This window comes from Megascapheus bottae, chromosome 37 (assembly GCF_031878675.1).
Source record: "Megascapheus bottae isolate mThoBot1 chromosome 37, mThoBot2.hap1, whole genome shotgun sequence".
NCBI classification, from domain to species: domain Eukaryota; kingdom Metazoa; phylum Chordata; class Mammalia; order Rodentia; family Geomyidae; genus Megascapheus; species Megascapheus bottae.
In genome coordinates, this window is record NC_143545.1 from 6052450 (window position 1) to 6067798 (window position 15349).

The 15349-nt window shown below is 37.2% G+C and overlaps 1 pseudogene; it reads right to left on the reverse strand.

The window, feature by feature from the left end:
• Nucleotides 1–1886: 1886 nt before the first annotated feature.
• LOC150042151 (vomeronasal type-2 receptor 116-like) lies at nucleotides 1887–8375 on the reverse strand (annotated as a pseudogene).
• Nucleotides 8376–15349: the final 6974 nt, after the last annotated feature.

Genomic DNA, 15349 nt, shown 5'->3' on the forward strand with positions numbered 1-15349 from the left:
CCAGAAGGAATAGGAAGTACACTAGACCTCCTTGGCACAGGTCAAAACTTTCTTAATAAGGACCAAAAATGATGACACTATGTCTTCAATAGTTACGTTTCTTTCAACATGTATATAGCCCAAATATTCAGTCTATTTCAAATAATGAATAATGCATTTTATAAAAAGAATGTAATAGAAATGTAACACTGTTATAATCATCAGATATTCAAGTACATATCTAATATATATATGTTATGTAATTTGAAAATAATTAAGCATAGATTTGTAATAGAACAAAACCTAGATACATAACGCCCTAATGTATGACGCTAAATGAAAGGACCTCTAGGATATAGAAACAAATGCCATATAACGAGTGATTGTTGTCCTTAATGTAGTATGTTATCTCTCATCTCTTTTGCTGTCCCTTGGTTATCTCATATTATTACACTATCTCACTTTGTTATCAGATATATTAGATATATTTGTATTTGATTATTTGAAATTGGATAGGGAAGGGGGAAAAGAAGATGAGGGGTTGTGGTCGTGGGGAGGGAAATGGGAACTGAGTCAGTAGAAAGGGTATCAATGTATGTGAATTAATGCACTTTGCACCTTCTATCTGGTGAATGTAATATAACCCTTATGTTAATTGTAATAAAAATATATGAAAAAATAATTGAACAAGGATATGTTGATTAGCATATCCAGCAATGTATAAGCAAGCTTAGGAATCTACTTTTTTCTTCAGCTGTTGCTTCATAAATCTAATACATTGTGACATATATTAAAAGTATGTTTTTGTAGGGTATGTAAGCAATTCTGAAATTTTAAAACCATATAGAAAAAGAAGCCATATAGAAAACTATATAGAAAAAGTAGGAGGAGGAAAAGAGGGAAAAAGAAAGGAAAGATGGAAGGGAACTAGAGAGGATGGGGCAAAGTAGATTGATTCAAACAGATTTATAAATACTACAAAAAGCAGAGGTGGGAATAGAAACTATTTGATAAAATGCAGTAATGAGTATATTAAATCATGGAACATGTTAATAGGAAAATATTATTGAAATGTATTTGAGGACTAAGCAGCATAATGATATGAATGCAAGAAGTTAATGTACTTTAAAATTTAGTTCCTAGGTACTCAAAGAGATGGGATCTGATTAACACAGTTAGAAACCAACCTGGACGAGAAAGCTCATGAGAATGTTATCTTCAGTTAACCACCAAAGATCCAACAGTGAGGCTATGGCTTAAGAGGTAAAGCACTTAGCTTTGAACATAAATACTCAGTGCCAGTACCCAAACTTTAAGTTGAAACCCCAGAACTGACACAAAATAAGAAATTTTAGACAAGTTATTAATAAAGCAATATAAGAAAACAAGTCAGAAGTGAAAATATAATAGTGAAGCTGGTTGTGGTGGCTTATGCCTATAATCCTAGCTACTGAGGAGGCTGAGATCTGAGGATCAAGCTTCAGAGAAGCCCTGGAACAAAAGGACCTGAGACTCTTATCACCAATTAACCTCTAGAAAATGGGAAGTGGGACTTGGCTAAAGGGGAATGTGGTATCCTAGAGCTGTAGAACTCAGGGACACTGGCCAGGCCGATTTCAAGCCCTATTCTACATTCACACACACACATACACACATACATACACACACACACACACACACACACACACACACACACACACACACAAACATAATAGTGAAGATTAAAGGAGATGGAAGGTTAAATGAGCAAATAAAAAGAACCAAAAAATACAGAATAAATTCAAATTTACCTGGCTCTGGCTACTACTTGTGACTGTACCATTACTAGAGAAATGAATGTCACTCATATGTACAAGTGATTCGAAGAACACAAATGAGTATATTTGGTCAAATATTTAAATTTCAGCTTAAGAGGGCCTATTTGTTTGAAGATGTCTTCTGTCCCAGAAGCCATGCAGAGAATTTCTATCTGGCCTTAACAAAATGATGTGCACTTGGGGGCAAAGACTCAGCCAAGAAGCCCAGCACTGGAGGCCAAGATAGAGAAGACCTCTACAGCCACCATAACTTTCCCTTTGGCACTGTGGTAAATAGGCAGGAAAGTGAGCCAGACACTGCAGAACAACAGATTTCTGAAGGTCAGGAACTTGGCTTCATTGAAGGTGTTAGGCAGGTTCCTGGCAAAGAAAGCCATAGTGAAGCTGACCAGGGAGCCCAGGTATCCCAATTTACAGTAGAAAGCAGTGAGAGAGCCCTTGCTACATAACATGATGAGGTAACCATGTTCGGAGTATCCATCTGTGTGAATGAAGGAAGGAGAGGTTCCCAGCCAAATTCCATAGAGAGTCACCTGGATCAGGGTGCAGATGGGAATGATGAAGTTAGGAGCCCCTGATACCAGTAGCCACCTCATCCTTCTTGCTGGAAGAGTGACCTTGAAGGCCAGAATGACAGTTACAGTTTTGGCCAAGACAGCAGAAACAGCTACAGTGAACAAAATTCCAAATGTGGTTTGCTGTAGAATGCAGGTGATTTTGGTGGGATGGCCAATAAAGAGCAAGGAACAGAGAAAGCAGAAGATGAGGGAGATGATCAGGATGTAGCTGAGAGCCTGGTTATTAGCCTTGACAACAGCAGTGTTCTTATATTTCACCAAAACCCCAAGAACAACTGCTGTGAGTGTAGATAAAGAGCCATGCAAGCCAAGGCCACCCCTAAGGGTTCTCCATAAGCCAGGAAACTTGCAGCTCTTAGGAAGCACTGATTCCTCTCTGTGTTGGCATACTGTGTTGGCATTTCACACACTGCTCCAAATCTCATAAGAAAATCAAATTCTCATTAGTCCCTTTTCAGTATTTAAAAAGCAAACATTCTGACATGTGAAAATTTAGTAGCATAAAGTAAATATTACCAGATATGCTCAGTATTACTTTTATGCATTCTTTATGTTCTTACAGTAATTCTTACATTCTCATATTTTAGTCTGAGTGAAATTCTTTAATGCCAATGATGATTGTTCATATTATTTATTGCCATTTTTAATACCCTACAAATTATTTCATTTCTTCTTCATGGTGACATAACTCAGACTTATGTACACAAGTACAACCCTCATTCAAAATTATATATATTGGAACCAGTACTGTTGCCTAGTGGTGTAGTGCCTGCCAAATATGCATGAAGCTCTGGGTTTGATTCCTTAGGACCACATACACGGAAAAAGATGGAAGTGGTGCTGTGGCTAAAGTGGTAGAAAGCCAGCCTTGTGAAACTCAAGGACACTGCCCAGTCCATGAGTTCAAGGGCCAGCACTGGCAAAAAAACATTTGTGGAGTAAACATTGCATGTTCCTCTATGTCTCTGTAGCACACTGTGGTCCTTCCTTTCAGTTGTTATGTTTGTATCTCCTATTCATCTGTACGGGAACAGATAATCAAATCACTTTTTGAAGATATAAAGTCATGCTATGCACAATACTTGTGCCTGATTCTGATTATTTTGTTATTTTTTTTCAGTCCTGGGCTCTGAACTCAGGGGCTGAGCACTGTCCTTGGGCTTTCCTCAAGTCTGGAGCTCTACCATTTGAGCCACAGCACCAGTTCCGGCCTTTCTATGTATGTGGTACCAAGGAATTGAACCTGGGTCTTTGTGCATGCTAGGCAAGTACTCTACCACTAGGCCAAACTCCCGACCCTGTGCCTGATCCTTAAATCAACCCAACCCAGAATACTTGCACTGCTGCCCCAAGATTTCTAAGTAATAGGAAGTAAATATGTGTAAAATCTGTGTTTTCTTTGTAGTTCAAAGGGAATCTTGAAGATATAGATTTGTTCTTAAAAATTCTTTGCATGTAATGTGACAGAAGTTAATGTTACATTACTGACTAGTTGAGTAAACATATACAACAGACCAGAAAAAAATCCTACATGTAAATCAGAGCCCATGTCTTCTTTTTCCCCCGAAGAGAAGTAGCAACCACTGTCACAATTAAATTACTAAGGGAAGGAGGAAGACTTTGAATCTGCAATTCTGCATTTGTATTGACTTGCATGGATGAGGATACTAGGAGACAGTATGAATTTCCCCCTAAGACATGAGCTTACCTGTTCCATTACCAATCTCATTTTCTGGGCAAGGTGTGCAATCAAAGCAAGAGGCAGCCTTTCCCTCCTGAGGAGATTTTCTGAATCCAGGACAACAACTGTCACTGCAGACAGAGTGAGTAGGCTGAAGAAAATCAGATATGTGTCAGTAACTGCTGAGAATTTTATATAATACTCCAAAAATATATCATTTAAATATAATATTCCATTAAGCATATTATTTCTTTTTCATTGCCTATCATGGGGCTTGAATTCAGGGTCTGGGCACTATCCTTGAACTTTCTCATTGCTAGTGTTCTAACACATGAGCCACAGCAACACTTCAGGCTTTTTCTGTGTATGTGGTAACTAAGGAATCAAACCCAGGGCTACATGCATGCTAGGCAAGCACTCTACCACAAGGCTAAGCCATAATATCATCTTACTTTCTAGTGGCCATGAAGTGAGAATCTTCTCACACAGGCTCATTCAAGGATTACTTGAAGATGTTTAAAATAGTAGACCAACTAACCACTAAATGAAGCCTCCACACAATGTAGCAAAATAAACATTACAACCACATGAAGTGATTCCTGTGTTACTTTGAAAAAGTGTTAAAAACTTGCTAAGAAATATAGGACTTGTATTTTATGATGCTATTCTAAATAATTGCTATTCTAAACAATCAGTGTTAATGTCTACTCTTTGATACTGATCCTGGGGTTTGATCTCAGGATCTGTGCATTGACCTTGGAATTTTTTTTTCAGTCCTTTGGCATGAACTAAGGGCATAGGCACTTTCTTTGATCCAAAGCACCGCTTCCAGCTTTTTCTGTGTATGTGGTACCGAGGAATTGAACCCAGGTGTTCATGCATGCTAGGCAAGCAAATCTACCTCTATGCCAAATTCCCGGTCCTGGACATTTTTTTTCCCATAAGGGTAACACTCTACCACTTGACTCACAGTTCTACTGAAGATTTTGGTGGCAATTGAGATAAAAATCTCAAACTCTTTTCTGACAGGTTAAACCTCAAACAGAACTGTAATACTAGATGTGAGGACGTCGGCTTCCTCAGTAGATAGGAATGAGTCACTAGCCCCAGCCCTTCACTCCCGGTGGTTAAATGAATTTAAGATTCTCACAAAAGGTCTTTGTTGGACAGCCTTCAAATCATAGTATTTGTAGCTCACCCACCTAAGTAGAAGTTATTGCAGGAGTATATTGCTTGTATCCAACCAGGTATCAATTTTAAGGGTGAAAGCCTACAGAGTAGGAGATCTTCACTAACCATACAACAAACAAAGGCCTAATATCTAAAATATATCAAAAGCTCAACAAATTGAATCACTCCAAAACTAATCTCCAAACAACCATCCTATTAAAATATGGGCCAAAGATTTAGAGTATTCTCTGAAGAAGAAATAAGAGTGGCCCTTAGACACATGAAGAAATTTTCGATGTTTCTGGCCATAAAAGAATTGCAAATCAAAACAACTCTAAGATTTCATCTCACTCCAGTTAGAAAGGCCAGGATCAAGAAATATAATAACCAATGCTGGTGGGGATGTGGCCAGGATGTAGCACTACTATACTATTGTTGGCAGTGCAAATTCATTCAACCACTATGGAAAGCAGTATGGTGGTTTCTCAAAAGACTACACATAGAGCTCCCCTATGACCCAGCAATTCCACTACTTGGCATTACCAAATGGTCCAGAAATAAGGACATACTAAATGCACTAGTACAATGATGCTCATTGCAAGACTATTTTCCACAGCAAAGCTATGGAACAAACCTAAATGCCCCTCAGTAGATGATTGGGTCATCAAGATGTGGTATTTATTAACAGTGGAATTTTGTGCAGCCATCAGAAAAAACGACATAAAGAAATGGAAAGACTTAGGAGAAGTCATATTAAGTGAATTAATTCAGACTGAGAAAGCATAGGGTCAATGGTTTCCATCATTTTTCAGAATTAATATAAACCTTGAACTCTCTTTGCAGAGGTTTACAATAGGGCAATACCTTCATACATAAGGCCACATAGAATGAGGCTACATGAAAAGGCATTCAGGATATAGAATCAAGAACCATATGAGGTGTTACTGTTTTTCTTAATGTACTATGTTATTTCTCATCTCTTTTGTTGTCCTTTGGTTATCTCATATTGTTACAGTATCTTACCTTGTTATCCGGTATATTGCATGTATATTTATTTGTTTATTTGAAATAGGATAGGGAAGGGGGAAAAAGTTGAAGCGAGGGTGAGGCGGGAGGGAAAGGGGGGACAAAAGCATGAGAAGGGTATCAATTTTTGTGAAGTAATGCACCTTCTATCTGACGAATATAATGTAACACTTCTATTAATTACAATTTTAAAAATAATGTGGAAGAAGCATCAGTAAACTGAGAGAACAAGTCACATATTAGCTGTGTTTCGATGTGATCTGTCAACCATGACTGTGAATGAAAACACCAATAAAAATTAGAATGGCTAGGTGCTGTGGCTCACACCTGTCATCCTAACTATCCTGGGACTGAGAATTAAAGATCAAAGTTCAAAGCCAAACCAGGAACTAAAGTCTGTGAGATTCATCTCTACTTAACTGCTAGAAAATTGGAAGTGGTATGATTTCCTCCAAGACACCAGAGAGTGACTCCCATGGAGGAGGGTATCTTTGATGTATTTGGTTAATGTCTGTGTCCAGAAACTATTTGCATGAAAGCCATTTTGGATGATTCAGCTGGACTGTATGAGAGTATGCCATTTTAGGTATGCAGTGAAATGGGTAGAAAAAAATGTACTCTAGTGAGATGTCAAGCAAAGATATTAGTGCATCATGCTCAGATGGTCAATTCGCACACCCATTGCCCAAAACAGCTACAGAACGTTGGTAGTTGATCCAAGTAGGTTTCAATAAGAATTCCACATACAGATGCCTCCACACGTGCATCCATTTACTATTACCTATCGAAACAGTGATGTTCCTGAAACCACATATTCAGTCCACTAATTGTTTACTTGTTGGGCTAAAGAATCTTATGTAATCCATTTGTCAATTCTTGCTTTTATTTTGTGAGCTCTTTGAAGTTTTAATCAGGAAGTTACTGCCTAACCAAAATGTTTCCTTTTTTTGTTATCCGTATTGTAATGCTTTGTGTTTTAGCTCTTTAATACATGGGTACAAGAAAAATAAGGATCATTCACAACTTAGGGTATCCTGGGATGCCTGGTTACAGTTTCCAAGGTGTGAAGTGTGTTCATAGAAAAAAAAGTCTGTGAGAAAATAATCAGCACATTTGTTGGTTTTGGGGTGCACAGGTGGGGGGCATATAGAGCTGAAGTCAACATGGTGGCTAAGAAGTTCTCAGCAGCTAGCATTGCTTCCAGGACTCAGAATAAATTCCCACAAAGGACAAATGGATCAAGAAAAGAGATATTGAAATTCTCTACTTCCGTAAGGTTCTGCACCATTCAGAAGGAAATGGACAGATGTGGAAAAATATTATATGAAGTAAGCCAGACCCACAGATATATTGGTTGCATTGTTTCCTCCATTTTTTTCTATCTAAAATATGTCTATGAATATATAAGTAAACACAGTAGATGGTAAAAGAAAAAAAATACACTTTGACATAATAAAATATACTGAACTCCAGATAGTCACACTATAAGATCTAAGGAGGGAATTTTGTTTTCCATAATTAGAAGATTTTTTAATTTGAGTGTATATATTTACATATCCATATCTATTTATCATTGATCCAGCTATCTAATGGAATTTATTAAATAACTAAGGAAGGGATCAGATCTACCCAAACAAAGTAGTTAACCGTGTTCCTTGGTTGTGATTGGACACATAAAAATATGTGAAACAGGACACTGAAGTTGAATATTTTCATCACTTTGGTCAACATAATTCAACTGCTTTTTAGTATATAGTTACACATTAATTACATTTTTAAGAGCAAACAAAATGAATTTAAATCACCTAACGGTGTTTCCATGAAGACTCTGGAGGATAAATATTTCAAGATGCAGCTCCCCAAATGTAAAGTATTCCATATATGTTTGAATTTCTGCTGACAAACAATTGATACCTATTAAATTATAAAGAGAACCAGCGCATAGGAAAGTGACCTGATGTTAGGATGCTAGATTGTTGTACTTCTGGGTCATTATTAAGAAAGTTTGACCTGTGTCAAGGAGACCTATTGTGTCTCCCATTCCTTCTTGTAAAGTTTTCAGAGTATCTGATTTACCTCAAGGACTTTCATCCATCTGGGATTAATCCGGATGCAGGGTGGCATATTTTCTGCGTGTGTTTAACCAATTCTGCCAGCACCCCTTGTTGAAGAGGCTGTCTTTTTTGCATTCTAGTTTTTGACTCCTTTAACTAAGATTAAGTGGTGCCAACTGGTTGCCTTCTGGGTCTTCAGTTCTATGAAATTAGTCCTCAGTCCTATTCATATGCCAGTACCAGGCTGTTTTGCTTACTATAGCTCAGTAATAGAGTCTAAAGATTGATATTGATATTCCTCCACAGCTGTTTTTTTCTGCTAAGGATTGTTTGTGCTATACAAGGTCTTTTTTCCATATGTTTTTTATTGTAATTAATAGAAGGGTTACATTATTTTCACCAGATAGAAGGTGAATTTCTTCACAAATGTTGATACCCTTTTTCATGTCATGGTCCCCATGTCCATCCCCCCCCCCACTCATCTTGATTTCCCCCCTTCCCTATCCAATTTCAAATAACCAATTAAGTATATATAAAATATATCAGATAACAAGGTGAAATATTGCAACAATATGTATAGGGTCATTTAATAGTCCATATGAAATTTTGAATTGCCTCTTCTATTTCCGTAAAGAATGACATTGGAATACTGATGGGTATTGCATTGAATTTGTAGATAATTCTTGGCAGGATTGCCATTTTCATGATGTTAATTCTTCCAATCCTAGAACATTGGAGGTTTTCCCACTTCTTCAGTTCTGCTTTAATTTCCTTTTTCAGTTTTTTAAAAGTGTTCATCATAAAGATCCTTTAAATTCTTAGTTACATTAATTCCTAAGTGATTTATTTTCTTTGGGGTTATTGCAAATGGAGTTGCTTTTCTGATTTTCTGCCTTGTCTCTCATTGTTGGCAAATAAGAAAGCAGTTGATTTTTGAGGGTTAATTTTATACACTGTTACCTGCTCAAGTTTCAAATGAGCTCAAGCAACTTGTGAGTGTAATGTATAGGATTTTTTAAATATAGAATCATGTCATCTGCAAAGAAGAAAGTTTCACTTCCTCTTTTACTATTTGGATACTCTTTATATTTGCATCTTGCCTTATTTCTCTAGCTAGGAATTCTAATACTACATTAAAGATGAGTGGAGAGAGTGGGCTCTAGTTTTTGCCATTAAGTATAATGCTAGCTGTGGGTATGTCATACACATCCATTATTATACTGAAGAATGCTCCATGGATTCCCAGTTTCTCCAGAGCTTTTAGCATGAAGGCATGTTGTATCTTATTAAATAGCTTTTCTGCATCTATTTAGATAATCAGGTGATTCTTTTATTTACTCCTGTTGATGTGAATTATATTTACTGACTCATATGTATGGAACCAATTTTGCATTATTCTGATGAATCCTGTTTGATCATAGTGCACAATCTTTTGATGAGTTGTTGAAGATGGTTGGCCAGTATGTTGTTGAGAAATTCTGTATCAATATTTGTCGAAGATATAGGTCTATAGATGTCATTTTTGATGAGTCCCTGCTTAGTTTTGGGATGAGGTCTATGCTGGCTTCATAAAATGAATTTGGTAAAAAGTCTTCTCTTTCAATTTCATTGAAGAGATTGAGGAGTATTGGTGCAAGCTAGAATTTGAAGGCCTTATAGAATTCAGCTATGAATCCATAGGGCCTGGTCTTTTCTTGGATGGGAGGTCTCCTATTGCCATTTCTATTTCAATAATCTAAGTAGGTCTGTTTAGTTGGTTTAGGACTTCTTGGTTGAGTTGGGGTTTGTCAATATTGCATAAAAATTCATCCATTTGTTCTAGATGCTTAAATTTGTTGGCATAAAGGTGTGGAAAATATTCCCATATGAGGGTCTGTATCTTGGTTATTTCTTTATGATATTTCCATTCTTTTCCATCATTCTGTTTATTTTGGTATGCTGCCAAATTGGGGGGGAAATTTGCTTATGGTCTGTCAATTTTGTTAACATTTCAAAGAACCACTCCTTTTTTGTTTATTCTTTCTATGTGTTTTGACTCTAATTCATTTAATTATGCAATGATTTTTAATAATTTTGTTCCTTCTACTGATATTGGGATCGGTTTGTTGCTCTTTAACCAGACTGTTAAGGGATAATAAAAAACTGTTGGTTTGAGACAAGATTCAATACCCCTTTTTACTAAAGTTCTGGGGAAACCAGGAATCCATGGAACATTGCTCAGTATAATAAAGGCCGTGTACGACAAACCCACAGCTACCATAATACTTAATGGGACAAAGCTAAATACATTCCCTCTAAAATCATGAACAAGACAAGGATGGCCAGTCTCTCAACTCCTCTTTAACATAGTATTAGAATTCCTAGCCAGTGCAATGAGGCAAGAAGCAAGCATAAGGTATCCAAATGGGAAACAGGAAGTGGAACATTCCCTCTTTGCAGATTCTGTATAAAGAACCATATAGACTTCACTCCCAAGCTATTTGAGGTGATTCAAAACTTTGGCAAGGTAGCAGGGCATAAAATTAACCCTGAAAAATCAACTGCCTTCCTCTATGCCAACAATGAGAGGAATGAGGCAACAATCAGAAAAGCAACTACTTTGGCAATAGCCTCAAAGAAAATAAAGTACCTAGGAATTAACTAATTATGTAAAGGAACTTTTGATGAAAAATTTTAAACCCTGGAATAGGATATTAACGCAGAACTAAGGAAATGTAAAAACAGCCCATGCTCCTGGATTGTTAAAATTAACATCATGAAAATGACAACCTTGCTAAGGGCTATCTACACATTCAATGCATACTCATCAATAACCCAATGTCATTCTTTAAGAAAATAGAAGTGGCAATCCAAAATTTCATATGGAATAATAAAAGACCCATATAGCAAAAACAATTCTTAGCAGAAACAACAGGACTGGAAGTATACCAGTACCAATACTTGGACTGTATTACAGAGCTATAGTAACCCAAACAGCTTGATACTGGCACAAGAACTGCACCAATGGAATAGAAACTAGGACTTGGATATTATCCCACAGACCTATGGCCAACTACTCTTTGATAAGCTTGCCAAAACTATAGAATGAAAAAATGACAGCCTCTTCAACAAGTGGTGCTGCCAGAACTGGTTATGAACCTGTAGAAAACTAAAGTTGGATTGTTCTTTGTCACCCTGCACCAGGATTAATTCAAAAGGGATCAAAGACATTGAGGTAAAAGCAGGTACACTGAAAATTTGACAAGAAGTAATAGGAGGTACAGTAGGTCTCCATGGCATAGGACGAAACTTTCTGAATAAGGACCCAGAAACACAACAATTCAGAGAAAGTCTGGATAAATGGGACTACAATAAACTGCAGAGTTTCTGCAGGGCAAAGGACATAGCTAGCAAGTTAAATAGAAAGCCTACAGAATGGGCGAAGTTCTTCACTCACCATACAACAAAGGCTTCATGTCTAAAACATATCAAGAGCTCAAAAAATTGAGTGACTCCAAAACTAATCTCCAAAGTAACAAACATCCCATTAAAACATGGGTCAAAGACATAAAGAAAGTCTTCTCTGAAGAAATAATAATGGCCTATAGACACATGAAGAAATACTCAACATATCTGGCCATAAAAGAAATGCAAATCAAAACAAATCTAAGATTCCACCTCACTCCAGTTTGAATGGCCAGGATTAAGAAATCTAGTAACAACAGCTGCTGGTGGGGATATGGGCAGGACGGATCACTACTACACTGTTGATGTGAGTGCAAAGTTGTTCAACCACTATGGAAAGCAGTATGGCAGTTCCTGAAATGACTACACACAGAGCTTCCCTATGAACCAGCAATTCCACTTCTTGGAATTGACCCAATCATACAGAAACAAGGGCATACTAAATCCACTAGCACAACAATGTTCATTGTAGCATTATTTACCATAGCAAAGATATGGAACCAAACCAGATGCTCTTCAGTTGATGAGTAGATCAACAAGATGTGGTATATATGCACAATGGAATTCTATGCTGCTGTTAGAAATAAAGACATCACCCCATTTGTAAGGAAATAGAAAGACTTAGAAAAAATCATATTAAGGGAAGTAAGCCAGACTGAAAGGAACATATGTTCAAAAGTTTCCCTCATTTTTCATAGTCAGTAGAAACCTTGGGCTCTCCTAGCAGAGATATAAAATAGTGCAAAAACTAGATACATAAGGACTTACAGTATGAGCCTAATGAAAGGACCTCCAGGATGTAGTATTAAAAGCCATATAATGAGTGATTGTTGTCCTTAATGTACTATGTTATCTCTCATCTCTTTTGCTGTCCATTGGTCATCGTATATTGGTACATTATTTTTCTGTTATCTGAAATACTCTACATATGCTTATTTGTTTATTTGAAATAGGATATGCAAATGGAGAAAACAAGATGAGGGGTGGGGCTTGGGAAAGGACATGGGGACCATAACACGAGAAAGGGTATTAATGTCTGTGAAGTAATGTACCTTTTAACTGAAGAATACAATGTAGCCCTTCTATTAATTACAATAGAAACTATGTTAAAAAACTGAGTAAAAGAAAGTGAGTTCCAGAATTTTACCTCATTTTTGGAAAGCTAAAGCAGAGGATCAGGAGAGAGCACCATAGTATGGTGATGGAGAATTATCTGTTTCTAGGGAGACAAAGATCACACACACACACACACACACACACACACACACACACACACACACACACAAAAGACTAAAATGAAGCCTAAAGAATTCCAATATCAGCTACTCCTGGGTCATTTGAAAAGGTCAAAGTCTGTGTCTTCCCTGTGTCAGGACAAAATTATCATATAAATGGAAAGAGAGGGCTGGAAATTTGGCCAATGATAGAGGTCTTGCCTAGCATGCATGAAAACCTGGGTTCAATCCTTGGTGGCACAAACATAGAAAAAGCCAGAGATGCTGCTGTGGCTCAAGTGGTAATGCTCTAGACTTTAGAAAAACCCAAGAACAACTGTCTGTTAGATCTAGTTGGTCTATATATTTGTTCAGTTCTAAGGTTTCTCTGTTCAGTTTTTGCCTGGATGATCTGTCCATAGGTGAAAGTGTTGTGTTAAAGTCACCGACACTCACTGTATTTCGATCTATGTATGGTTTCAGTGTAAGTAAAGTTTGCTTGATGAAGTTTGGAGCTCCGGGATTGGGTGTGTAAATATTTAGAATCGTTATGTCTTCCTGGAGGAAAGATCCCTTTAGTAGTATGTAGTAACCTTCTTTGTCTTTTCTTACTAATTTTGGTTTGAAGTCTATTTTATCTGATATGAGGATGGCAACTCCAGCCTGTTTATGGGAGCCGTTAGCTTGATAGAGTGATTGTCGGTGACTTTAACACACCACTTTCACCTATGGACAGATCAACAAGGCAAAAACTCAACAAAGAAACCTTAGAACTGAACAACTATATAGACCAACTAGATCTAACAGACATCTGCAGAATATTCCACCCAGCAACAACACAATATACGTTTTTCTCAGCAGCACATGGAACATTTTCCAAAATAGATCACATGTTAGGCCATAAAACAAAGCTGGAGAGATTCAGAAACACTGAAATTATTCCATGCACACTCTCAGACCACAAAGGCATCAAACTGGAACTGAACACACATCTCCACCAACGAAAACCCTGTAACTCATGGAGACTGAACAACACATTGTTGAATCACCAATGGGTCATCGAAGAGATCAGAACAGAAATCCAACAGTTTACGAAATTTAACAGTAAGGAGCACACAAAATACCAACTCCTTTGGGACACAGCAAAGGCAGTACTCAGAGGAAAATTTATAGCGCTGAGTGCCTACAACAACAAGTTGGACAAATTGCAAACCAACAAGTAAATGTCTCACCTTAAGCTCCTGGAAGAAGAGCAACAAACCAACCCTAATCCCAGTAGAAGAAAGCAAATTATTAAAATCAAAGCAGAATTAAATGATTTGGAATCCAAAAACACTATAGAAAGAATCAACAAAACAAGGAGTTGGTTCTTTGAAAGAATTAACAAAATTGACAAGCCCTTAGCAAATCTTACCAAAAAAAGAAGAGAGCATATCGAAATAAACAAAATTGCAGATGAAAATGGTAATATCACGAGAGAAATTACCAAGATCCAGAATATCATAAGGGAATACTTCTCAAACCTTTATGCCAACAAATTTGAGAATTTGGATGAAATGGAGAATTACTAGCCAATATTAACATACCCACACTGAACCAAGAAGAACTAAGCCAACTCAACAGGCCTATTTCAACCTCTGAAATAGAAATGGCAATTAGAGAACTTCCACCTAAGAAAAGCCCAGGGCCAGATGGATTCACAGCTGAATTCTATAAGGTCTTCAAAGCAGAGCTCATACCAATAATACTCAAACTCTTCAACGAAATTGAAAATGAAGGTTCCTTACCAAACTCATTCTATGAAGCCAGTATAACCCTGTTCCCCAAACCAGACAGAGATTCATCAAAGAAAGAGAACTATAGACCTATATCTTTGATGAACATCGATGCAAAACTTCTCAACAAAATACTGGCCAACTGTCAACAGCAACTCATCAAAAAAATTATACACTATAATCAAACTGGATTCATCACAGGGAGGCAAAGCTGGTTCAACATACGCAAATCAATTAATATAATTCAACACAACAACAGGACCAAGGACAGAAATCACATGATTGTCTCAATAGACGCGGAAAAGGCATTTGACAAGATCCAACACCCCTTTATGTTAAAAGCTCTGGAGAAACTAGGAATCCATGGAACATTCCTCAATGTAATAAAGGCTGTGTATGAGAAACCTACTGCTAGTATTACACTTAATGGTGAAAATCTAAAGCCATTCCTTCTAAAATCAGGAACGAAACAAGTATGCCCACTCTCTCCACTATTCTTTAACATAGTACTAGAATTCCTAGCCAGTCCAATAAGGCAAGAAGCAAGCATAAAGGGGATCCAAGTAGGGAAAGAGGAAATAAAACTATCCCTCTTTGCAGATGACATGATT